Source organism: Schistocerca piceifrons, chromosome 1 (genome assembly GCF_021461385.2).
Source record: "Schistocerca piceifrons isolate TAMUIC-IGC-003096 chromosome 1, iqSchPice1.1, whole genome shotgun sequence".
Taxonomy (NCBI): Eukaryota; Metazoa; Arthropoda; class Insecta; order Orthoptera; family Acrididae; genus Schistocerca; species Schistocerca piceifrons.
Window position 1 is genome coordinate 532693377 of NC_060138.1, and position 17484 is coordinate 532710860.

The 17484-nt window shown below is 43.1% G+C and overlaps 1 protein-coding gene across 5 annotated transcripts in view; it reads left to right on the forward strand.

Annotated features, from left to right (window-relative positions):
* The first annotated feature begins 3384 nt into the window (after positions 1 to 3384).
* Positions 3385 to 17484, forward strand: part of LOC124798904 (phosphatidate phosphatase LPIN2) — a 320607-nt gene continuing 306507 nt past the window's right edge. For all 5 annotated transcript variants that reach the window (XR_007016978.1, XM_047262446.1, XM_047262438.1 and 2 more), the window contains exon 1: positions 3385 to 3466. The gene's annotated coding sequence lies outside the window, so the exon portion shown is untranslated. The remainder of the gene's footprint in view (positions 3467 to 17484) is intronic.

Below are 17484 nucleotides of genomic sequence, written 5' to 3' on the forward strand. Positions count from 1 at the left end.
TATAGTTTTTACCCTCTTAGACTTCCTCTAGTACAAAGGAAGTTATTACCTGATGTATTAACAGATGTCCTACCATCCTGTCCCTTCTTCTTGTCAGTGTTTTCCATATATTCCTTTCCTCTCCGATTCTGCGTAGAGCCTCCTCATTCCTGACCTGATCAGTCCACCTAATTTTCAACATGAGTCTGTAGAACTACATCTCAAACTTCTCGATTCTCTTCAGTTCCGGTTTCCCCACAGTCCATGTTTCATTACCATCCAATGCTGTTCTCCAAACGCACATTCTCAAAAATTTCTTCCTCAAATTAAGATCCGTGTTTGACACTAGTAGAATTGTCTTGGCCACGAAAGTCCTTTTTGCCAGGTCCTCCTTGCTCCGTCCGTCATTGGTTATTTTGCTGCCTAGGTAGCAGAATTCATTCACTTCATATACTTTGTGACTATCAATTCTGATGTTAAGTGTCTTGCTATTCTCATTTCTGATACGTCTCGTCGCTTTTGTCTTTCTTCGATTTACTCGCTGTCCATATTCTGTACTCCGTAGACTGTACATTCCATTCAGGAGATCTTGTAATTTTTCTTCACTTTCACTGAGGACATCAATGTCATCAGCGAATCTTATCATTGATATCCTTTCACCTCGAATTTAAATTCCAGTCCTGAACTTTTCTTTTACCTCAATTATTGCTTCTTCGAAATATAGATTGAACAGCAGGGCCGAAAGACTACGTGCCTGTCATACATCCTTTTTAATCCGAGCACTTCGTTCTTGGTCTTCCACTCTTATTATTCCCTCTTGACTCTTGACTCTTTCTACAGCTTACCCCTATTTTCCTCAGAATTTCAAACATATTTCACCATTTGGCACCATCGAACGCTTTTTCCAGGTCGATAAATCCCGTGAATGTATCTTCATTTTTCATTACTATTGCTTCCATTATTAATCGCTACGTCCGAACTGCCTCTGTGGTGCTTTTACCTTTCCTAAAACCAAACTCTTCATTTAACAGTGGAATTCCCATTACACTCTTAATGTTACCACTCCTGCTTTTAATTTCACCGAAATTTGTTTTGACTTCTCTATACGCTGAGTCAGACCTTCCAACAAACATTTCTTTTTCGATTTCTTTACATTTTCCATGCAGCCATTTCGCTTTAGCTTCGCTGGAGCTCCTGTTTATTTCAGCCCTAAGCGACTTGTATTTCTGTATTCCTGAATTTCTCTGAAGATTTTTGTACCTCCTTCTTTCATCGATCAACTGAAGTATTTCTTCTGTTATCGATGGTTTTTTCGCAGTTACCTTCTTCGTATCTACGTTTTTCTTTTCAGTTTCTGCGACTGCTCTTTCTGGAGACGTCCATTCCTCTTCAACTGAACTGGCTACTGAGCTATTCCTTATCGCATTTTCTATAGCCTTATAGAGCTTCAAGCGTATCTCTTCATTGTTTAGTACTTCCGTGTACCACTCTAAGTAGCTGAACATAAACATTTCAGGTCAATGATCGGTTCAAATGGAGGAGGGGAGCCAGTCCATCCCATGTAAACACAGCCCACACCACAACAGCCACCACCAGCTTGCACAGTGCCTTGTTGACAACTTGGGTCCAAGGCTTGGTGGGGTCTGCGCCACTCTCGGGTCCTGGTATCAACTCTTACCAAATCAAATCGGGACACATATGATGAGGCCACTTTTTTCCAGTCGTCTAGAATCCAAGTGATATGACCAGGAGCCGAGGAGAGACACTGCAGGCGATGCCGTGCTGCTATCAAAGGCACTCGCGTCGGTCGTCCGCTGCCATAGCAACAGCACTGTCATCGTACGTCCCCCAACAATTTATAGGATTACTTCCCGCAGTGTTGCTTGACAGTTGGTGCTGATAACTGTACGGAAAAACCGCTGCTATCGATCGTTTTAAGTGAAGGCCGTAGATCACTTTGTTGTCCGTGTGAGAGATAATGCCTAAAATCTGGCACTGTCGGCACAATCTTGACACTGTGGATCTGGGAATATTGAATTCCCAAACGATTTTCGAAATGGAATGTCCCATGCTACCATTGTGCGTTCAAAGTCTCTTAATTGACGTCGTGCGGTCATAATCACGTCGTAAACGTTTTCATACAAATCACCTGAGATGCCGGGAGATGCCGGTTGTGGGCTTGCAACCAATTTGTATTCGTGCTACACACATTGCGCTTACACCTGGAGTTATGGTCTGGGGTGAGATTTGTACGGCAGCAGGAGCACTCTCGCGGTTATCTCACGGACCCTGACTGAAAATTTGTACGTCAGTCTAGTGATTCGACCTACTGCACTGACATTCCAGGTTTTTTTTTCCCAACAGGATAAAGGTCGCCAACACTCTACAGAGTGTCGACATGTTGCCTTGGCCTGCTCGATCACCAGATCCAATAGCGACTTCGTTGGATGACAACTCCAGCGCTCTCGACAAACAGCATTAACCATTTCTGTATTGACATACCAAGTGCATCAGGCTTGGAACTCCATCCTACAAACTAGCATCCGGCACCTGTACAACAGAAAGCTGGCAGGTTTGCATTCAACATTCTGGCGGTTACACTGGTTATTAATGTACCAGTATTTCACTTTGCAGTGGCTTATCTCGCACTTACATTAACCTGTGAGTCTGCAATGGTAATCACTTAAATATGTTACCTAAACAAATGAATTCCTGAAATTTCATTGCTCTACATTACTTTTTTATGTAGCGATTTTTTCTGCTAGTGCGGTATATGTTTGACTACAGTAAGCAGTTTCAGCTGTATAAAGGATACCGTAGTTATGAAGATATGAAAAAATTTTCGCAAGACAGACTAAGGTGGAGAGCTGCATCAAACCAGTCTTCAGACTGAATACTACGACAGCAGCTATATGTTTTCGGGATTGTAAATGCCACCAGGTAAGTGTATATTGTAACCGAATTTTTTAGTGGATGCTTGTTTGTTTCCTTTCTCCTTCCGAGACTACAGATCGATTACGAAGCGCCTCCACCTGAATGTCTGGCGAGTCACGCCCCCCTTGCTGTCGGCTGACTCCTTCTCAGAAGCGGCGCGAGTACAAAAACAAGTGATGTTTTCGCTGGCGCCGCTCCCGCTACGCAGTAGGCCGAGAGTTAGCTGTAAACACTCCACTTACGCGGCCGATCGCACTACGCGCCGAGTCGGTCCGTACGGCGCCAGGAACACGCCAGGTCCAGGGCCGTGACGTCAGGGGCGCCGATTGGCCGCTGCGGCAGCGCACGGCCCCGCGATTGGTCGGCGCGGGAGGCGTGTTCGCTCGGTTCCAAGGCCGGTCGCTGTCAATGAGCTGCGCGACGCTACATATATATATATGGCGGCGTAGCGGCGCCGGGCGCCTAGTACGTCACTCTCAGTCGGTCTGGCAGGTCCGCGAGACAGTGCCAGCCACCCAGGGTCGCAGCTACCGCAGTCTTCGTGATAGCGCAGGTATGCAAAGCTTTCTCAAATATACTTCGTGGGACTGGCGGAAAAAGTCTTTTAGTTGTTAGCTGCATAACTCTCTTTCTGCATTAACATAGACATACACGGTGTCCCAGGAAGAATGGTTTATATACACGAATACGAAAAGGATGTTCATTTGAAGCAAAAAAACCTTCATATGGACATGTGCCCTAATCCGAATGCCTTCATATGGACATGTGCCCTAATCCGAACGGTTTTCGAGAAAGAACACATTTAATGTACATTTGTTTTAGGTCTAGTGCCACGCACGTGTACTTCTTATCCATGCAACTTTTTTGACGTTTTATTCTAGAGCAACATACATCATTGTTTTGAACTGCTTTGCTCGGGATATCTTTCTGCCATAGGAATAGGAATGGACTTAAGTTTTAACCCTGTGGGACTCCCTCTCTCATTTCTTACCCTTCCAGCATTGTTCGTATTATTCACCACGGTGTTTTGCATTCGGTTTGTTAACTGTGATTCAAACCAGTTGTGTGCAAGGCCATCAGTTACATAAATAAATAACAATTTACATGAAACTCTTCTGGGTCTGGGCTCGCATTGTCAGTGTGTAAAACTTACGACTTTTCTGTCACTATTGTTGTAGGCGGCCTTCCTCAGGTTTCTATAAAAAAATTAAAAAAATAAACTAGCTAAGGAAGTCCACTCGCAATAGTGGTCGATACGTCGGAATTTTTACGTATTGTCAATGCGGTCACATACCCAGAATAATTTTATTGACTGTGACAATGGCCGCGGATGGTTACGTTTGCATACATTAAATATGTTACAGCTCGGAAACCATTCGGAGTGGAGCATATGTCAATATGAAGTTTCTTGCTTTAAATCAGCGTTCCTGTCATATCCCTGAATATTGACCATTTCTCCCGGGACACCCTGCGTAATAATCGAAAAGGTAACTTCCAACTTATCGCTTATTTATGTAAATTTGTTACAAAAACGTGAATGCGCTTATCTTTGCGTCCGCTCAGTTCAATATCGACCAGAAGAAGAAAAATTACGTGTGCTTCTCATTTCTCATTTATTTTAAGACAACTGAAACTGAGTTGGCAGCAGAGACAAAATTGCCCAGCTGAATACCTAATCGATAGTAAAGGATACCTGACGATGAAAATAAAGGTGGAAACGCTGCGTAAAACCACGAAACTAATCAATAAGAGTTACGTCGTAGAAGAGGGCAGGTGTGATACAACTTCTATTCTCTCACTTTAGTGTTCTGCCACCATCGACGAAAATATGCAAATCACGTGCCATATATTGTCCACATTTAACTGCTTTACACCTTAACCAGCCGAGGGCACCCCAAACGATGTTAAAAATCGCTATAATTCAACTATTAACGTAAAGAGATTTGGAAAGGGTGATCTACGAAAAATACACAGCAGGTTTCTACATCTACAGGTATACTCTCCAAATCATTATGAAGTACATGATAGTGTACTTTCCATTATACCAGTTATTTGAGCTTCTTCCCATTCGATTCAAGTATGGAGCGCGCCAAGAATGATTTTAAAACGCCTCTTTGACCGCTATAATATCTATATGCATATTCCGCAAGACACCTTATTGTGTTTGGTTGTGGGTACTTTGTGTGCTATGCCACTATTCCCATTTCCTGGTCAGAATCCCGGATGGTGTGCAGGAAAAATGATTGTTAAGTCTCCGTGTAAGTTCAAATCTCTGTGATTTTACGTTCACGGTCGTCTCGCAAGTTATACGCTCACAGAATTTTAACAGTAGCCCGTATCGCGATGCACAATGCATCTTTTGCAACGTCTGCCACTAGAGTCGGACGAAGTTCTCAGAGACGCTTACGGGTTCCCTAAATCAACCTGTGACGAAACGTGCTGCTCTTCCTTGGACCTTCTCTGCTTCCTGTATTATTCCTTCCTGATACAGATCCCGACTCAAGAGCAATATTTGAAGTATCGGTCGAAACACGGTTTTATAAGCTACCTCCTTTGTTGACAGATTACGTGAGGATTCTCCTAATGAATCTGTCTGGCATCTGCCTCTCCCGCGGTTATTTTTACGTGATCGTTCCGCTTTAAACTAGTCCATAACTTTAAACTGGTCCGTTCACATACTCGCTGATATTTAGTGGATGTGACTGGGCCTTTCAGCCTTTTCATTTGCCGTATATTTCCACACAATAATCGCTTTACTCTTTAACTACTCGAGGGCACTCCAAACGACGCTTAACGTCTCTAAAGCTCCACCCTTTTCGTAACAAGGTACGGAAAGTATGATACACGAGGGCTGTCCAGAAAGTAAGTTACGATTGATCGCGAAATGAAAATCACAGTGAAAATCAGAAATGTTTCATTTGTAACAGTTAGCTACACCTTTCAGCTACTTCTCTACGTAGTCGCCGTTCTGACTCAGACATTCGTCGTAGCGTTGTACCAACTTTCCAATACCCTCATCATAGAAGGCAACCGCCAGTGCTTTCCGCCAATTCTCTACGCTGGCCTAAAGCTCGTTGTCTGTGCCAAAATGTTGTCTTCATAGCCAGCGGTTCGTTTGAGCAGGGATGAAACTCAGTTGGAGACAATTACGGGCTGTATTGTGGGTAACCAAACATTTCCAATTGAAACGATGCAGGAACATCTTCATTGCCCCTGCAGAATGAGACGGAGAATTGTCTTGAAGAAGAAACCGCACGACAGTTATGTTATGTTGGTTGCATAGCTTCAGGGGAAAATTCTCACCAGGCCCTCGTACTTGGCGGGAGACACTATTTTCTATAACATCTTTACGTGCTCACTAAGAGCTCAGGAATGAAAAGAGCGACATAATTCTACCTAGAGTCATACTAGAGACACTGCCCAACACATCTTGGCACAGCTTTATCGGATTTTCATAGTCGTTTCCATTTCGCGACCGATCGTAACTTACTTTCTGGACAGCCCTCGTATATACGTATGAGGGGTAGGAAGGATATTGCTTTGAATGATCCCAATTTCATTTTGCGTTTTGAATCAGCTGCAACAACTACTGTAATGTTGCACGGACTTCCGCGGGTACCTATCCACGAATGAGTCACATTCTAAAATTGCCATTTCTGAGATAACTAATTTGTGCAAATGCTTATGAATGGCACAATTTTTATTCAACGATCTAAAATTAAATGCCTCCTACGATTAAATTCAGGGTAACCAAAGAATTATTCACAAAAATATTTTAAATCGTAAAAGAATAATGCTAGGTTGTCAGTGGAAATTAAAAATATATAATAGAAAATAATCACAACAGTTGAGAAAAACTTCTCAGATAGTAATAAAAGCAATTAGGAAAAATGCCCGTCAAATACACATTATAATGGAAGAACAGAAATAAGCATAAAAAGGAACACAATATTTCCGATCACGCTCGGCAATTGTAAATCTGCAGTTTATAAAATGACAATCAGTGCTAGAAATGCGCTATTTTTTTCTAATAAATATAAGGCCTACATCCCATATTCCAGAACGGGGCAAGTAACCCAGATCGAGCTTGGAATATTCTCTCATGACCGACTATAAGTTAAAATGTTAAGTTTTGTTCCACCAGACAAAGAGACAGCGGCATAGAGAGTCCCATCTTTCTTCGCAGTACACACTGAGCATATCAAAACAAAAGTCAATAGGGAAGTCTTTATCGTCTTATCTACTTCTTCTTTGTACATCTAGCATTTTTTTCTTGTATCGATTGGGAAACGAAAAACTTATTTCGGTGCGTAATCCACACAGTGGTAATTTTTCAGTGCAAGCAATGGAGCCTATTGATATTCACAGTTGTTCTCTGCCATCCAATTTCTTCTTTTTTTATTTCTGCGGTGCGTCGTAATGAAAATTATGTAAAAAGTTATGAAACAGCCATTACTACTACCAGTAGTTGAATTTATCCTCATTTTTCATCTACGACAACTTTCCGTAAACTCTCTCTCTATATGAACACACACACACACACACACACACACACACACACACACACACACACAAAGCTCTCAGACTCCTTTAACAGCCAGAAGTTGTTTGAGACAGAGTAGTAGGAGGGAACGCTGCCAACAGACTGCGCAACTCTTACGCGGCGGCGTGCCGCATTAGTAACCCAAGTGCCATGAATCGAATGCCCCGGAGCATAGGCAACCCCCCAGACGGGCGTGTCAGGCGCCGCGCGTATCGATTACGTCTCAGGCGCCACAACCATTCGGCGCCGGCGTACGAAACTGATACTGCGGGAAATCCATAACAGACTTACGTGGTGTGTGTAACTGTCGTGTAGTAAAGCTGTTTCTGGTCGCAGATGTGCAACAAAATTACTTTCTGCCAACACATATTTCTCATGTTTTCATTATTTATGAGTTCGTTTGCACCTTAACATACTCACGAATATTCCGCTTTTAGAGGTCTGTTTATAAAAGATTTTTAACTTGTGTAAGTTCGTAGTATTTCACGGCCAGTAGAATGCCGACTTACATAGTCGCCCTGAGAACGACCACTCCAATATCGGTCGAAACGTGAGCATTTGACTAATTTTAGTGTTTCATACTGATGGGGCCTAGTACCCAAAATGATTCTATTCAAGTTCTTTGACTTGGATAAATTCGACTTCTACTCATGGAGAAACCTGATTGACACTTGGTAGAAAAAAAAATTTAATTTAGTCCCAATTGAAGTATGACAGTGCACGCCATATACTGCTTGAGATATGTGGTTGCTAAAAATAGCCAGTGAATGGTCGAAATCGGTCACAGTTAAAAGTGCGTTACTGTGATTGTGCCTACAGGAAATAATAAAAATATATGAGTAATGAAAATAGACATGTATATTCATTAATACATTTAGTTAACGGATTTCTTCCACTGATGACCTCATCTCACCCATTAAATATTTTCAAAAAGAAGTGAACTATTAAACATCTTAATCGAAGGAAGACGTTTCTTGTAGATAGTTTCACTTCTGACCGTGCTCACTCATTCATAGTCTTGTAGTAACTTACCTTTCTAGGAAACAAGTGCTTTGCAAACCGTATACCTGTGCAATTCTTTTACCATTCAGTCGTTCTCTCTACACTTTCTTGTATTTTAATGCGAATTTTAAACAGCTTTAATCGCAAATAATTGCACATCATATGATATACTTTCTCTTTTAAGGAACAGTACTTCGCATTCCATTGCTCTTTCACGAGTTTCTTACATTTTTGCAGTTACTCACCAGTATGGGAAAGGAAGAGGGAACCCTGATGTGAGAAAGAATAGAAAAATCAGTGAGATCTGGCAGAAAGGATAAACGTCAGAGCGGATATCATTGTATGTGAAGTAGCGTTGGGACAGGATATGAAGTGTGTATAGGTGCAGGATCAGGGAATGTGCTGTTGGGTCAGCAGCATTCTGGGGTTATTTACTCTAGATAAGGGGGGTGGGGGTGGGGGGGGGGGGGAGCGATAAAATTGCTCGAATGTTGTTTACATAAGGTAGCTAAGGTAGATGGAGATGTTCACTGTGGCTGCAGGAATTTGATGAGCTGGTTCCGATAGCTTTTCATAATGGATGAACAGAGAGAAGAATTTGATAATTTGGTATCAGGTAACGGATATCTTCCGCCTTTCTTTGCAAGAGGCGATGCATTGGAGACGACGAAGAGAATACCAGCGCACGGATATCCGACCTGCTTTCTGGGTGGACTGGCGACTTTCTAGCAAATATAACGCAGCATATTGCTCTTAACGGCCATAAGTACCTTATGGCGTATCCTAAGACACAGTGATATAGATATTTTTGTTAGTGGATTACGTTGGAAACTCCGTGAACACGGACATACACTTGGTTCACGAATTGGCATTTGATCCTCAACATAAACAAATGCAACATACTGCGAATATATAGGCGGAAACTCACTTCACTGTATGAGTACAAGATTGTCAAGCAATAGCTGGTAATATGCAAACGTGCGGAATGATTTGAAGTGCAACGACGGCATAAAACTAGCAATAGGAAAGGCATAAGACAGATTCATTGTGATAATCCTCAGGAATTGTAGTGGACCAACGAAGGGAAAGAGATTGCTCACAAAATCCTCGTTCGACTTGTACTTCAGTGATGCTCCTCAGTATGTGACTCTCACAAGGTAGATTTGACAGAGAAGATCCAAAGGAGAGCAGCGCGACTCGTGACAGGTTCATTTAGTGAACGCGAATCCAGTTTCAGTGGTAGATGCTACAAGAGAGCCAATGCGCTTCACGGTGTGGTTTAATGTTAAAATTACGAGGGAATGGATACCTAGAACAGCCAGTCAACATACTGGTTCTACGTTCTACATAAACCCTCTGATAAGTATCCTCACATTACTGTATAATGCGAAACTGACTGCTAGATGTCACTAGAGGCGAGGAGTGTTGTGTTGTCAGTAAGGAAGCGGTAACAGGAGAATGACTCGGTTACCAGAGGACAGTGACTTTGAACGAGGACTATTCATCTAACAAATTTACCAGTGACATTTAAACTAAAGCTCCACGAGTCGACTGTCGGTGATGTGATTGAGAAGCTAAACCGAGACCAGGCAGTCTAATGTACTGACGGCAGAGACTGTGGAGCACTGCGGAGTGTGGCTGTGAATAAATCGCATGAAATCGGCAAATGGAATCACTCGTGAGTTCCAAAGTGTTACCAGAAGTGCAGCTAGCACAATGACTGTGCAGTAAATCAGTGGAGCGACTCTTCATAAGCCACACACTCCTGTAATTAATGTTAAGCGTTGCTTGATGTGGTGGCAAGAGCGACGGCAATTGAATGGAAGAGGTGGGGTTTGGCGAATGCCTGGAGAATAACTTCTGTGACGTGTAGTGCCATCAGTGAAGTATGGGGAAGGTCGTGTTAAGGTGTGGGGTTGTTTTTCGTGGTTAGCGTGTGACCCTTCCCCCCCCCCCCCCTTTCCTGTTGCGCTCTAGAAAACACCAAATACGGAAATATATGAACGCATTTTACAGCACAGTGTACTACCTATAGCAGTGGAACAGTTCTGAGATGATGACTATATCAGCATGACAACACGCCCTCCCGTAAATCAGCACCTGTGAGGCAATGGTTTGTGGACAATAAAATTCCCGAAATGGACTGCCCTTTCCAGAGTCCCGACTTCAACACCACTGAACACGTTTGAGGAGACAGAACTTCGGCTTCGCTTCAGACCTTCTCCGATTTCGGCTCTTGAAGAAGAATGGGCTGCCATTCGTCCACAGCCCTTCAGAAACCTCTTTGAAAGTGTCCCCAGCAGAGTTCATGCGGTCGTAAATGAGAAGGGTGGACACATCCCACGTTAACCTCCCTAAATAGATGTCTAGATACTTTTTATCGCATAGTGTGTCTCGCGAAAACATCATGGAGGTAAAATTAGAGCCATCAGTCTTGTTTGAGAGACTTGACAGCTGCCTTTCTTCCAGCACTCCATTCGCGACTAGAACAGGGAACCGGAGAAGCGACAGTGCTGCACGATGTGCCCGCTGTCACACTCTGTAACGTGGTTTCTGAGTGCAGGTGTAGATGTAGACTGGAGATGTAGACGAGCCGAGAGGCGAGAACATAGGGATTACTGGAGCTCGACACGGTCGGTGTGCGCCAGTGTGAGGCAGTGAAAGCCGCCAAGGACGCGGGCCGGCTGTTTGTTTACTGGAGCCCAGAACCCAACCTGACAGCGGTACGGAGCGCTCCGTCAAGGACTCGCGCCCGAGGTCGCCCAGTCGTAAGATCGGTCTGTATCCGCGCCGAGCCCCCTGCGTTGCTGCGGGGACCTCTCATTGGCTGAGGCGGCGCTCGGCGACCACGAGGACTTATCTCCTTTGCCGAATTTTGCTAACGCCAGAAATTAGTTGCATTGCTGCATATACTCGCCTCTAGGCAGAGGCCGTCGGTTTTAACGAGAACTTATCAGACGCGTGAGTCCTTGCTTGCACGATTGCTGTCTCGGTGGCCGTGGTCGTCTAGCGGGTAGAGCACTAAACTCCAGCTCTGTAGGTCATGAGTTCAGTTCCAGATTTAGAGGGGGGTGAGGGAGTTTCTTGTTTCAGTCCCTCCAGAACTACCAGCACTGCCTGCCACCAAATGAATACCGAGGATCTTTCCCGGGGCTAAAAGGCAGTCGTGGCCACGGGCCCGACACTCTCCCCCTCCTAGTTCCGTGGCAAAGAAAGTTGCACCCTACCTGTAGTCAGGCCAATAGCGCGGTCTTAGCTTGCCTAAGAGACTACACCTCACAGTACTGTCTCGTGTTGCTCGCTGGTTACTGGGTACGTGCATGGGTACAAATCCAAAGGTACATCTTTCAATTCCCAGTCAGTCACGTTGTGTGTTTGTTTTGCTTATCGCTTCTTTCACCCATACCAACACCCCTTAATATGAAAAATGGCAAACTGTATCGAGGTTCGGATTCCACGTTTCATTGTAGGCTTCCCTATAACTGGTCGGCTTGCTCAGTTCAAAGTTGGGAGGAGAGCTATAGACTAACGCCTAGTAAATCAAACCAGCAATCGAATTGAGGACAAATTTACTTTTTTACCTCTCTTAGCGGCCATGAAGATAATGACTAGGCAACCGTAAGCTTGTTCGTAGGTGTAAGAGCAGTCATCCTCCCGAAACGCGTTCTTGACTGGAATGAGACGACGCTTTTTCATGGTACAATAAAAGATATCCTCTGCCACCCACCTCCCAGTGACTTACATGGCGTAGTTGTAGACTTAATTGTAGTTTTAGATAAAATAATGGAAGGCAGATTGAAGGACTATAGGACATCTTTGTAACAATTGTGGACTAAAGAAAGTATATCGTTAATTTCAGATGCAATAAGATTGGCAAGTACAAAGGTACCTCATAATTCACAACTAATAGTAAACTAGCGACTCGCCCCACTGGCTGGGCGACTTCTCTGGCGAAGCAGTAGTAAATTATATACATAAACCTTCCTCGTGAATCAGTCTATCAGTGGAAACTGTATCAAAATTTCTGGGGTAGCATTCACATAATGACAGAAAAATGCGGCGGTCGAAATTAATTTGTGAATAAATCAGAAAGGCGGGTAAGTGTTAACAAGGGCATAAGGCAGAGTTACAGGACGTAAGACAGAGTTACAGCTTATCACCGCAGTCCTTCAAGTAGTACAACAAAGAAGCAATGAAGGGAGTGAAAGAAAGCATCGGAAGAGGAACTGAAGTGCAAGGATAAGGGTTAGCAAGGCTAAGATTTGCAGACAACATAACCATTCTAGTTGGCTGTAAAGGTTAGTAAACCTTCTGAAAGGAAGGAACTACCCAGAACGACTCATGTGCAGGGTGATCACAATAAAACTATACAAAACATAAACGTCTGAACAGTCTTGAAGGCCCAGTGGTACCGAACGGCCGTCGTGTCATCCTCAGCCCTTAAGAGTCACCGCATGTGGATGTGGAAGGGAATGTGATCAGCACACAGCTCTCCCGGTTATTATCAGTTTTCGTCACAGGCGGCGCTACTTCTCAATCAATAGCTCCTCAACTGGCCTCATAAGCGCTGAGTACACCCCACTTGCCAACTGCACTCGGCACGGTGACCCACCCATGTGCTAGCCAAGCACAACAGCGCTTAACTTCGTCGATCTGACGGGAACCGGTGTTACCACTGCGGAAAGGCCGTTGGCAAAATAAAACTGCCCAGAAATGTATTTCATGCATCCTAAGAAAGGCAACCCAACATACATCACCAGCTTGCCCCCTACAAGGCAGGTGATATAAGTTGCATTGCCTGTCTTAAGACGCTTGAAATGTATTTCTGGACAGATTTATTTTGGTCATTTTGTATAACAAAAGCAATGGCGAAGGTGTTAAGGTAAAAGGCAAAGTTCCACATTCTGACCGTATACGGGCCAATCAGGCTCGTCCTATCGCTGTGACATCCTCATTAGATGAAAAGAGCCCCCAAACTTAGTGGATATTCTTTGGGTATGATACTTTTTTCTCTGTGTCAATAAATGTGTAAAATTATATGAAACTCTACGTAAGCGAAAGATTAAGGGAAGATACCAGAAATAGGTTAGCATAGCCAAGAAAATTTTCTTCAATAACAAAGCATTTGAAAGTTTAAGAATAAAGAACTGAGAACATGTGAAATGTGGTGCTGCAGAAGAATGTTACAGATTATCTGCGCGTATAAATTACGAAATGAATCAGCACTAAAAAGAACGGGTGGGGGAACAAGCCTCCAGAAAAAGGAATAGATTATCGGGGCATCTAGGAATAGTTAGCCTGGATCTGGAAAGAGCAGTAGAGGGGAAACATAGCAGGGATGGATACCATCTGGAACACACCACACAGATTACATGACAATGTTGTCGGGCCTGCTGATTGGCATGCCTGGAAATCCAAAGGTCGTGGGATCGAATCCCGAGAGAAATTTTTCAGTCTGTCATTAACCTAGCCTCCACCTCTCAACGACGTGAGCATTTACCAGGAGCGACACGTGGATCGGATTTCACGTTAAGCCCAAGGTCCCCTTCTTCTGAGAGAATTATTGGGGTCGGTTAGCGACACCTAAATCACTGGGACGAATGACTTGTACCAGGCGGCTGGGCCAGGCGGAATTATTTTTATTGTAGAGGATGTCGAGCGTTGCAGTTAGGTAGAGATGAAAAGATTAGGACAAGGTAGGGAAATACGGAGAACAGCACCAAACAAGTGAAAATGCTTTACGTTAAAGAAAATGAAGGCGTTAAAGCAAGAGTTAATAAGATAAAAACAGCGCACTACCTCACTACCGATATCTCTAATCAATATCCCTCAATTCTAAACTTAGACACTACTCTACAGTAATTCGCTCAGCAACACTTTATGCCTCAGACTCCAAACAAAAATTCGATGGTGACAACACACTGGAAATCACAGAAAGTAAAATACTAAGGAAAATTTGGGGCCAGAGACCAAACGCAATACAGAAGACCTCTTAATAGTGAACATTATATGCATATTGAAAAAAATTGCAGACATAATTATGAAAAGAGAATTGCTTTCTGTCGCAACAGACTGACAAACACTGTTCATTTATTTGGCAAATTTAAAAGGGAAGGGACTAAGACGAGATCCTAATTACTTAACAAGTTATTGAGTACCGACTGCCACTGAAAGAGAAATTACTAGATTCCAAAGGCTTTGACGAAAATCCCAACAAGACTGGAGCCACGAGGGCAGAAGAAAGAAGAGACAAACATACAGAAATTATGAGAAAAATATCGAAGAAAATATAATAGTAGTCCACAGTGGCTCATACGTAAAGGAAGAAAAAAAAGGAAGAAAAAGAAGAAGAAGAAGAAGAGATCCGCTGAAAACGCCTTCTGGCGGCTTCCGGCGCCCTTTGTGAAAGGCCATATTGCTCCAGTGAATGCAGGCACAGTAGTATCATGAAACATACGCTGCCCTTTACCCTTTCAGAAACAAACGCTGTAGTAGTATTAAACTAGAGAAGCCTGGCAACTCTTCATATGGGGAAAAATGAGATACACGTGATAAGAGGGTAGCATATTCACCGAGCTTCAAAACTTGGACATCTGGAACAGGGAGCTAAATCAGTCAGAATTTAGTGAGCACATCTATTGTATTCGAACACAAAAAGAAAAAGTCTCGAGAAAAGACGGTTCATTGTCAGGGTGTGCAGAAACCAACAGACATGGTTGTCAGAGAGCTGAAGTCAGGAGCTTAAAACTATGTCAGCTGATAGACTGCAAGCAATTACTACTACTATTTTCTTCTGCAACCATTCCATAATCGCATTTCTCGCGAAGAATTACACTGATCCACTTCTGGTCGACACGAGTCATTTCTTTCTTATATCAAACGCGAAAATTGGACTGCCTTTAATATGATTCCAGGAAGGTAGATGATGGCGATTTCTTTAAGCTGTTCGCTCTTCTCAGGATCGAAACAACATCAAATCACTCCCTTCGTGCATGTCAATACTGAAGTTTTTCGCAGAAATGAAGACACTTGCACAGGATGGTCCAGCTTGGAGAGCTGCATCAAGCCAGTCTACGAAATGAAGACGACGAAAACAGCTACATGTGACACTCCGGTAATATTGTGCTTGCTGCGATTAAAATAAACTTCAAAAAATAAATCGTAAACAAGCACCACTATTTGGTTTACGTCACATTTCTTTGCCATCTGTCTCGTACAGCTTAAAGGGAGAGTTCTCAATGTCGGCGATAAGAGTTGGCGACCTTTAAGAGCGGCAATTTATAGTTGGGATTTGGACGATCGTATCATTTTCATGCAATAATCGAAAACTTGACGGAGAAGTATGTAATTTCCTTCTCTTAGTAGAGATGGAAAGAAAATACATGGAAGTAATTATATCACTGCCGTTTGTCCACAGTGAACTTGCGCAGATTTCTTCTAATCACAGCGCGAGCGATTCAGTTGGGTTTTCTTCCTCTTCACATCATTCAAACACTAAGAATGCGTTGTGTGGAGTTCTTGTGAAACAGTTTTCAGCGACGGCGCTGTCTGACGTCTTTACGCTACATTCAGTAACCGTGACGAAGACGGCAAATGATGCTACTGATGACGTCACGGTTAGCGATAATCTCGCCAGGTGTTTGTTCTCATTCTTGAAAACAACGCTATCAGCGGTGGTCGTATTTATCGTTTTTATCTGAGACTGTGCGGTGAGTGGTTAGAACGCAGTTCCGACATCTACCGCTAGAGCGCTGCAGAGTGGCCTTTCGCGCGTTGCCTGGCTGTATTTCGTCACTTCACTGCCAAGTTAGTTACGGTTGTTGTGAAATCAGGGCAGGTTAGAGAACATTTTTCCACGCAAGCGAGATATTATATGGCACCCTGCCTAGCTCCATTCCCGCTCCGCCAGGAAATTATTTACCTTTACTTGGACTCTTGTTTTGGATCTTAAAACCTTTCAATGAAAGCAGAAAGTCAGACCTATTCTACAGCTCTAGGTTCAGTAAAAATAAGCAAAGAGGAAAAAATGAAAACAAAAAATTTGTTTTTTTCTTTAGTTTAATAATGAAACGTTTTACAATCGTAGTTTACAGTTTGAACTTCAGTCGAAAAAGTGCAAAAGAAATACAAAAAAATATCGCCCAATTTTACGAGTATACTGACGTGTCCAATGTAAGAAAATGTTTAGCTGTGCAAGTTATATTTCTAGAAAACTCACCACCAAGTAGCTAAATTCCATAAAATTGATATAGACGATATTTTATGTATACAGCTGAAAAGCAAAACACAAAATTGTGTTTGACAAGAAAGTGAAGTATTCCATTAACAAAGTCATGTGCAGACGGCACACGACCACAAACTGTAACATGTTAAGATAGGCCTTGGGTGAAATTTGAGCCCTACTAGAAGGGGACTTCATCGAAAAGTTTGTATTTCATATAAATTTATACTAACCAATAGGACAATATTTCATACTGAAAGTCAGTGACAGCTCGTAAGAACTCGCTCACCAGTTCTGTCGCCAACAGCTCTTTGACGGATCCATGTTTGCGCGAATGTTTTTCCTTCTAATGACGTACACATTAATTATGGTACACACTGTATACAAATTTTGCGAGTGCATAATGTTTGAGAGTCTTGAGCTGCTCTAAGCACGTATCTTTCGTGCAGTTCAAAATGGTTCAAATAGCTCTGAGCACTTTGGGACTTAGCTTCTGAGGTCATCAGTCCCCTATAACTTAGAACTACTTAAACCTAACTAACCTAAGGACATCACACACATCCATGCCCGAGGCGTGATTTGAACCTGCGACCGTAGCGGTCGCACGGTTCCAGACTGAAGCGCCTAGAACCACTCGGCCACTCCGGCCGGCTTTCGTGCAGTTAGAGTTGATGAAAGACAAGAGATATGCTTTTGTTTCAGGTAAATTTTATTTATAAGCGCAGCTGCGCAAAACATCCAGAAATAATACGCATTTCTTACAGGGGTATATCAAAATGTTACCTTGGAGCTACACACTTTCACA